The following is a 9,802-nucleotide window of genomic DNA, read 5'->3' as shown; positions in this document are numbered from 1 at the left end:
ATTAATAGCTCAATATTAAAAAAACAAACAACCCAATTGAAAAATGGGCATAAGACCTAAATAGCTATTTCTCCAAAGAAGACATATAGATGGCCGACAGCATGTGAAAAGATGCTCAGCATCACTAATTATTAGAGAAATGAAAATAAAAGCCAAAAAGATAACACCTCACACCAGGTGAGATATCCCACACCTGTCAGAATGGTCATCATCAAAAAATCTACAAATAATAAATTCTGGAGAGGGTGTGGAGAAAAAGGACCTTCCTGCACTGTTCATGGGAATGTAAACTGACTCAGCTACTATGGAGAATGGGATGGAGGGCTTAGAAAACAAAAATGGAGCTACCATATGATTCTGCAATCCCATTCCTGGGCATGTATCTGGAGAAAACTTTTAATTTGAACGGATACATGCATTCCAATGTTCAATGCAGCACTATTTACAAGAGCCAAGACATGAATGTAACCTAAATGTCTGTCGACTGGTAAATGGATAAAGAAATGTGGTACATATATACAATGGGATATTCACCATTAAAAAGAAGGAAATAATGCCATTTGCAGCAACACAGATGGACCTGGAAATCATCATATAAGTGAAGAAGTCAGACAAAGACAAATACTATTTGATATCACTTATATGTGGAATCTAAAAAAAAAAACTGATACAAATGAAATTATTTACAAAACAGAAATGGACTCACAGACAGAAAACAAACCTATGGTTACCAAATTGCAAAGAGTGGGGAGATCCACTGGCCACCTGGACAGAGAGAGAGACAGTGTATGTGTGTGTGTGTGTGTGTGTGATCACTCAGGATGAACTGGGAAAAAGGAATTCATTTATTTATCCATGAGAAGGTCACCATAAAACCTGATGGAGCCTTCTAGCAAGCTGCTGCTATCCACTCTCTAACCAAGTCAACCTATATCAAGGATGAGACTCAAGGATTAACGCAACTGGCCAAATTACATGCAGTGATGAAAAATCCTTGATCAATAATTGGTTCCGTGTGCATGTTTTTTTTTTTTTTTTAACAAAATCTTGAGGCATTACCAATTATCTGTCCATTTAGTCTGACCAGTGGCAACAACTCCTTATCCAAGGTCACCTCCTTTGGGCTAAAGCACTAAGGGATTGACTGCCCTGTAGATACCTAAGATAAAAATCAAGGCTTGATTTTTATTAATTTATTTGCCCATATTAGGTCTGTCCATACTAAAGTCAAAATTAAAGGCCTCCTCAAAACATTCCTTATCCCTTTCAGAGTTCCAGACATTATCGATGATGACCATGGCATGCATTTCACTTCTCAAAACATATACCAGAAACTCTAGAATGAGACATTCAGTGAAACGTCCACCTCACTAATGGCCACATGCTCTAAACTTTAGAAAGCCATAACAGCTTTCTTAAACAAGTCCAACATCAATTAAATGAGACACAACACATCATCAGTCAAACATTAGTGGTGACTTATAATTGAGTCTGACTTCACCTGTGATGTCTGAGTACTGACAGCTTTCAAGCCCATCCCCTCCTCCACTTTCTGCCCCACAGTGGGGCAAACCCATAAGGTGGCCCATGAGCTTCATCCTTTGGCACCTGGTGGGCAGTTAAAATCATGAAAACCCCAACTCACTCTGGTCCTACTGTCTAGTCACAATGAAAAACACAGCCAAGCCTTGCCCTCCCAGAAAATCCTGTATGAGAGTAATAAACCTTTTTCGTTCCCTCCTGATGCACCTGTGGTGTCAGCAGGCTTGCTCACCCAAACTTATTTGGGGAGGCAGTGTGGATCACATCCCCGAGGGAACAATCACATCTATGCACATCACTCCCTTGCTCAAAGACCTCTGATACCTCCCCACTGACAACTGAATTAAATGGAAACTATTGACCATAACCGCTTCCCAAGTGGCACTAGTGGTAAAGAACCCGCCTGCCAATGCAGGAGACCTAAGAGATGCAGGTTTGATCCCTGGGTCAGAAAGATCCCCTGGAGGCAGGCATGGCAACCCACTCCAGTATTCTTGCCTGGAAAATCCCATGGACAGAGGAGCCTGGTGGGCTACACTCCATAGGGTCACAGAGAGTCAGACACAACTGAAGCAGGTTAGCATGCATGCACACATGCACAGATAGATCTTTGTAGTGTTACTTTCCACTTTTCTCCTGGATAAACATCATGCTTCAAATGCTATCGTTCCTAGAACATGCTTGGTCCTTAGTCGCCTTCATTCTCTTTGCTTATGCTCTGTCCCGAGTTTTCTCTTCTACCCACTGTCTCCACTGGTCCTTCTTCAAGTTCATCTTAAAAGCCAATCCTCCATGAACACTTCTCTGAATCTTCCAATTAGATAAGCTCTCTCCCTGCTTTGAACTTCATATCACATGGTTTGAATCTCTGGCAGTGTTTTATCATATTCTGCCCTATAACAGTCATTCACATCTTATTGCTCCTAAAGGTTAGGCATTGACAGCACATGTCCTGGAAACAGACCAAAAAAATAAAAATCCCACATCTGATTCTTGCTACCTAGTTGTCCTTGGGCAAGTCACCTAGCATGTCCAAGCCTGTTTTCTCTTCCAATGAGAGGAGTAAGATCTTATATGTGAAGGGTTTGCCTAGTATCTGATTCATACTAAGCACCCAATAAAATGTTAGCAATTATCATTATTTATCCTCTCCACTAGATCAGAAATAATTTTATTTCAGAAATTCATTTTTTACTCTAATGCAACAATGTTTGGTATATGGAAAGCACTGAATAAACATCTATTGAGTGAACTGAATAAATGGTTCATAGAACTTCAATGAAATTTTAAAGCAATTTAACCATAAGATTAGCATAATTAAATCACATGCACAAATCTAATTCTAAGAAAACACAAATCACCAAAAAAGAGAGAATTCAGGAAAACAGGTTTGTCTTCCAAAAACTGCTTGCTAACTTATAACTAATTTTCCAGACGTTCCTCCACACCCCATACCACCTCTCCCAACCCTGCAACATGCACACACACAAACACACATATAAATGAGTTATTTAGTTAGCTATCTTCTAATTCTGATATTTGAACAGAGCAGACATTTTTGGACTAAAAACAGTGACAAATTAAATAACAGTTTAAACTTTCTAGCTGTTCAAAATCTTGTCCACAGATCATTCAGCACTCTATAAGAAATCTGATATGAGACTATAAAAATATACAATGAACAATGCTATTCTACATTTAATATTCTCAAATAGACATCAAAAATATTTTTAGAGTTTAAAAAAAAATATTTCCATCTTTTGCAGTCAATCCCATTCAAGGATCTACTTTAAGAGAAAAATGGGAGATGTATCATAATAGAAACACAGGTGAAAATACAGGGAGATGTATTATAATAGAAACACAGGTGGGTTCAACAGTGCAAGGAACATCCTCTTTGTGTAAAATACCTGATTGTCTGCAGTACTTTAAACTATTAAAATAGGATTTAATGATAGTGAGGAATGCTCATAACATTGTAAATGAAAAGACAAGGTATAACATAATACAAACAGAAGGTGGTTTCATTGATATTAAGGTGCTTTTTCCTTAGTAATAGGACTATTCATGGTGTTTGTCCCCCTGTATTTTTAAATAATCTGCAAGAAACATGAGTTAATTTAAAAATGTCCTTTATATGTTTAATAGCTATGTGTTTGCCATGATCTATAACTACAGAGGGACTTTGCTGGTGGTCCAGTGGTTAAGACTGTACTTCCATTGCAAGGGGCGCGAGTTTAATCCCTACTTGGAGAACTAAGATTCCCTGTGCCACGTGGCGCAGCCAAAAAATAAATAAAAATAACTACAGAATGTGTCTAACTGAAAGAGTGAAGTCGTCCTTGAATACATTTAACTAACTGTATTGTCATAAACTCAGAGAAGCTGCACTGCACATAGAAAGGTACATCTGTAAACTGAGCGACCTAGTCTTTCAGTCAGTCCAGTTCTCTACTGTGCCAAGTCGTCACCTTGAAATGTTATGTATCGTGGTTCTCTTTGAGGAAAGAAAACATCGTTGTACAAAAATTACTACAGGGGTTCAGGGTTGAGGAGAACTGTAAACTTCCACTTTAAAAAAGCCTCTCTTGGTAACATCTTCAAGCCCTGGGAAACATATTCTCAAATATTTGCTTTTTCACAAAAAGTATTATAGTTGGTCATATATTAAGCTCTGGCTTCCTTAAAAGCAAATGTATCCTTATATTCACCACCTTCAAAAGGGAACCAGCAGTAAATCCTATTATCAGAAAATGTCAGCTAAACATAAATTGCATTTCTGTTTTTATCAACATTTCCATACAGGTTTGTGATATGGTAATCATGATCTCAAATCTTACACTGTATTTTCATTTTCAGTAGTCAAGCAAACCTAATGAACTTCCATGTAACACATTAAAAGGCACCAACAATAAATTTTTCTCAAAATTCACATAGATGAGGAAGTTTCTGTGATCTGTGACATGCATACTTCTAGGCGCGGATGTAGAGGTTGTCATGAGGTCAGTCCTATATATATAAAGACAATGAACTTGGCCTATCAGCAGCAGGGCTGGCAGGATCTGGCCCGTCAGTCCGCTGGTTTTCCAGGGTGATGATGGATTTGCACTGATTTGGATTCCCTGTTTGGTCTCGGTCCTCAGAGAAAGGGAGACAGCCTGCACCTGGAGCTGGTCTGGGCCTGGAGAGCCGAGCATGCAAAGCTGTCTCACCTGGTGATTGAGTGACTTCACGGCCATGAACTTGGTCGTATTTGTTTGTTGTTCTCACCAGCTGAGCTAACTGATCTTTTAAGATAGAATTACAGAGGCTAGTACAGCTTTCCAGCATTTTCTTTTTCACTTCCCAAGAAATACCACCATTAAATTTCTGAAATACTTCCTATATTATGATGGACTCATGAGCTCAGAGGAGCTTTACAGTAATAAGATTTCCTATGACCAAATTATTTCAAACATATTTAACCATACTCAGGGGTCTGAATGTCCTTTTCATCATAGGGGACTGGAATCAAATCCCTTATGATTATACAGTAGAAGTGACAAATAGATTCAAGGGATTAGATCTGATAGAGTGCTTGAAGAACTATTTGTGACATTGTACAGGAAGCAACGACCAAAACCATCCCACAGAAATGGAAATGCAAAAAAGGCAAAATGGTTGTCTGAGAAGGCCTTATGAATAGCTGAGAAAAGAAGAGACATGAAAGGCAAAGGAGAAAAGGAAAGATAGACCCATCTGAATGCAGAGTTCCAAAGAACAGCAAGGAGAGATAAGAAAGCCTTCCTTAGTGATCAATGCAAAGAAATAGAGGAAAACAATAGAATGGGAAAGACTAGAGATCTCTTCATGAAAATTAGAGATACCAAGGGAACATTTCATGCAAAAATGGGCACAATACAGGACAGAAATGGTATGGACCTAACAGAAGCAAAAGATATTAAGAAGAGGTGGCAAGAATACATAGACGAACTATATAAAAGAGAGCTTAATGACCCAGATAACCACAACAGTGTCATCACTCACATAGAACCAGACATCCTGGAGTGAGAAGTCAAGTGGGCCTTAGGAAGCATCACTAAGAACAAAGTTAGTGAAGGTGATGAAACTTCAGCTCAGCTATTTCAAATCCTAAAAGATGATGCTGTGAACGTGCTGCACTCAATATACCACCCAATTTGGAAAACTCAGTGTGGCCACAGGACTGGAACAGGTCAGTTTTCATTCCAATCCCAAAGAAAGGCAATGCCAAAGAATGCTCAAACTACCACACAATTGCACTCATCTAACATGCTAGCAAAGTAATGCTCAAAATTCTCCAAGCTAGGCTTCAACAGTATGTGAACTGAGAACTTCCAGATGTTCAGGCTGGATTTAGAAAAGGCAGAGGAACCAGAGATCAAATTGCCAACATCCTCTGGATCATAAAAAAAAGCAAGAGAATTCCAGAAAACCATCTGCTTCATTGACTACGCTAAAGCCTTTGACTGTGTGGATCACAACAAACTGTGGAAAATTCTTCAAGAAACGGGAATACCAGACCACCTTACCTGCCTCCTGAGAAATCTGTATGCAGGTCAAGAAGCAACAGAACTGGACATGGAACAACAGACTGGTTCAAAATTGGGAAAGGGATATGTCAAGGCTGTGTACTGTCACCCTGCTTATTTAATTTATATGCAGAGTACATCATGCGAAATGCCGGGCTGGATGAAGCACAGGCCAGAATCAAGACTGAGAAATCAGTAGTCTCAGATATGGCAGAAAGCGAAGAAGAACTAAAGAGTCTCTTGAAAGTGAAAGAAGAGAGTGAAAAAGCTGGCCTAAAACTCAACATTCAAAAAACTAAGATCACGGCATCCAGTCCCATCACTTCATGGCAAATAGATGGGAGAAAAGTAGAAGCAGTGACGAATTTTATCTTCTTGGCCTCCAAAATTGCTGAGGATGGTAACTGCTGCCATGAAATTAAAGGTGCTTGCTCCTTGGAAGGAAAGCTATGACTAGCCTAGATAGTGTGTTAAAAAGCAGAGATGTCACTTTGCCAACAAGGGTTTGTATAGTTAAAGCTATGGATTTTCCCGTAGTCATGTATGGATGCAAGAGTTGGACCAAAAAGAAGGCTGAGCACCAAAGAATTGATGCTTTTGAACTATGGTGTTGGAGAAGACTCTTGAGAGTCCCTTGGAAATCAACCCTGAATATTCACTGTAAAGACTGATGGTGAAGCTGAAGCTCCAATACTTTGGCCACCTGATCCAAAGAGCTGACTCATCAGTAAAAACCCTGATTCTGGAAAAGACTGAAGGCAGGAGGAGAGGGGGACGACAGAGGAAGAGATGGTTGGATGGTATCGCTGACTCAATGGACATGAGTTTGAGCCAGCTTTGAGAAATGGTGAACAGGGAAGCCTGGCATGCTGCAGTCCATGGGGGCACGAAGAGTTGGACACGACTGAGCGAATGAACAACAACAACAGGGGTCTGAAACTCTTTTTTTTTTAACACACTGAAAGTTAAATTTAAACAAATATAGTGAATGAGTGCAAAGCAAAAACAATAAAACAAATTCACATCAATTGCCTTTTTAAAAATTAGCCATGAGGATTTCAAAGGTCTCAAGGTAGATAATTAGCAATACCATCATGTGGTCAAAAAAGGACTGGAAGGGGAGGATGGAACCTGAGACCTAGTCCTGGTTGTTGCTGTATAACAACAGATCACAACTATTAGATATTCATTTGTAGGGTAGAATGAGAATCTGGGCTTGACACATTTAAGAGCCCATCCAATTTTAAAATAGTGAGAATTCTGATTCTTGTTAAAAATACATAAATCATACACTAAATATTTTTTAAATCTAGATTTTTTTGTTTAACCGATGGCAAAGTTAGAGCTGCAAAAATGTTTTAAGGTAAGAGATGACCTCTTTTAAGGCAAGAGAGAATAACATGGAAACTTACATTACCATATGTAAAATAGCCAATTTGCTGTATGTCTCAGGAAATTCAAACAGGGGCTTTGTGTCAACCTAGAGTGGGATGGAGAAGGCAATGGCAACCCACTCTGGTGCTCTTGCCTGGCAAACTCCATGGACAGAGGAGCCTGGTAGGCTGCAGTCCATGGGGTCACTAGGAGTCAGACACGACTGAGCGACTTCCCTTTCACTTTTCACTTTCATGCATTGGAGAAGGAAATGGCAACCCACTCCAGTGTTCTTGCCTGGAGAATCCCAGGGACAGGGGAGCCTGGTGGGCTGCCGTCTATGGGGTCACACAGAGCTGGACAGGACTGAAGCGACTTAGCAGCAGCAGCAGAGGAGTGGGATGGGAGGGGGATGGAAGCAAGGTTCAAAAGAGAGGGGATACGTGTATACCTATGGCTGATTCATGTTGAGGTCTGACAGAAAACAACAAAATTCTTAAAGCAATTATCCTTCAATAAAAATAAATTTTAAAAAAACAACTGAAAAAAAAAAGGTAAAACAACATAAAACCAGCCTGTGTTTTTAAACAAACATTTCTAGGAATGAAAAATACCTGTACAAAACATCCTGAAGGAGCTGTTTTTCTCCTTCTATAACACAAGATCACCTGGACAATACAAAATATATTTTCTTAAACTATTTCAAGCACAGCACTGCAGAATTACTGAAAGATTTTAAAAAGACATCACTGAGGTCTTTTGCATATACAATCTAGAAATCTCATTTGCTTCTTCCCTCTCCTTTACTATGAAAAATCCTTGCACAAGTGTAAAAGTGAAACTTGAATCTCATCTGAAAAATGTCTGTCTTCACTTTAGTTATGCTGCTCTCTGACGGATGGATGACTAAATGGATTTTGGAGCAGGAAGAAAGCACGGGCCAAATTGGTTTTAACCTTGCACAGATGATAGCAAAGCTTCCCAAACTAGAGCTGCAAAGCCTCTGATGTCATCAAGTAAGCAAGCCCCATATTTGGAACACAAGTCTAAGATGATGAGATGGTTGGATGGCATCACCAACTCGATGGACATGAGTTTGAGCAAGCTCCGGGAGTTGGTGAAAGACAGGGAAGCCTGGCGCGCTGCAGTCCATGGGATCACAAAGAGTTGGACACAACCAAGCAACTGAAATGAATGACAGACAGAATCCCTAAGGGAACAATGACAGTTCATTTGGGATCTTTTTTTTTTCTTACCCACTTTAGTTAAGACAGAAAACAAAGCTATAACTTATTTCTGATTATATATTGAGGTGACCATAATCCACATTTGCTCCCAATTAAGGTAATTATAAAGGATTTACCCTTTATTTCAACTAATCTTTTCTCTACCTCTGGGGAGGGGGAAACTTATCTATTATCAGTCTTTCAATTTAAGCAGCTCTTCTGTCTTTAAATTTTTTATTTAATGTGCTTCAAAGACTCCTCACTTTGTAAGAAAAATCTGTCAGTTATAAGGTATAAATGTGCCTCATGGGTCACTATTGAATCACATGGGGCAGCAAAATTGATGATAAATGTATTAATGTTGCAAACTGAATTAGTCCATTGAAAGGGGGGAGTTACAATTCAGGGTCAAGGTATATTAGCCTAAATTCTTGCCACTTTAAATCGAAATTTATTGGACATTTTAATAACCTTTTAAATTGAGGGATTTATCAAGTGCTTACATTTTTAAGTATTTTTCTAACTTTCTTCAAATGAAACTGGTAAAGAAAAAAGGGTGTTTTCTGCTGAAATCTTTGCTGAGTAACAGAATGTATCACCAAGCAAAGTAAATTTCAAAAATGGATTACTTGTAGGTTTCTAGGATCGATAATGCATGATACCAAGAAACAGTGTTTAAAACAAGTGCACTTCAAGTTATGATACTGTCATTTTCTTTTTGCCTATTCTGTTATCCTTATTGGATTTTTGTAGTACCTATCTGCCAAGGAATTCAGAATGCATTAGAAGCTTATGCTGTGTTGTGCTTAGTGGCTCAGCCGTGTCTGACTCTACCCCATGGACTGTAGCCTGCCAGGCTACTCTGTCCATGGGATTCTCCAGGCAAGATTACTGGAGTGGGTTGCCATGCCCTCCTCCAAGGGATCTTCCCAACCCAGGGATCGAACCCAGATCTTCTGCATTGCAGGCATGTTCTTTACCAGCTGTGCTACCAGAGAAGCCCTACAAGCTTATAGACTTAGAGTATTATAACCATACAATAGAATTGTTTTCAAACAGTAATATTTTTTACCTTAAGAATGTGTATTGCCATGGTTTGGGGAATAGCAA

The sequence above is a fragment of the Bos grunniens genome, chromosome 9 (genome assembly GCF_055505025.1).
Source record: "Bos grunniens cultivar Pamir isolate PY7600 chromosome 9, Bosgru_T2T1.0, whole genome shotgun sequence".
Classification (NCBI taxonomy): domain Eukaryota; kingdom Metazoa; phylum Chordata; class Mammalia; order Artiodactyla; family Bovidae; genus Bos; species Bos grunniens.
The sequence above is the reverse complement of the archived record's forward strand: the minus strand, read 5'-3'. Positions refer to the sequence as shown.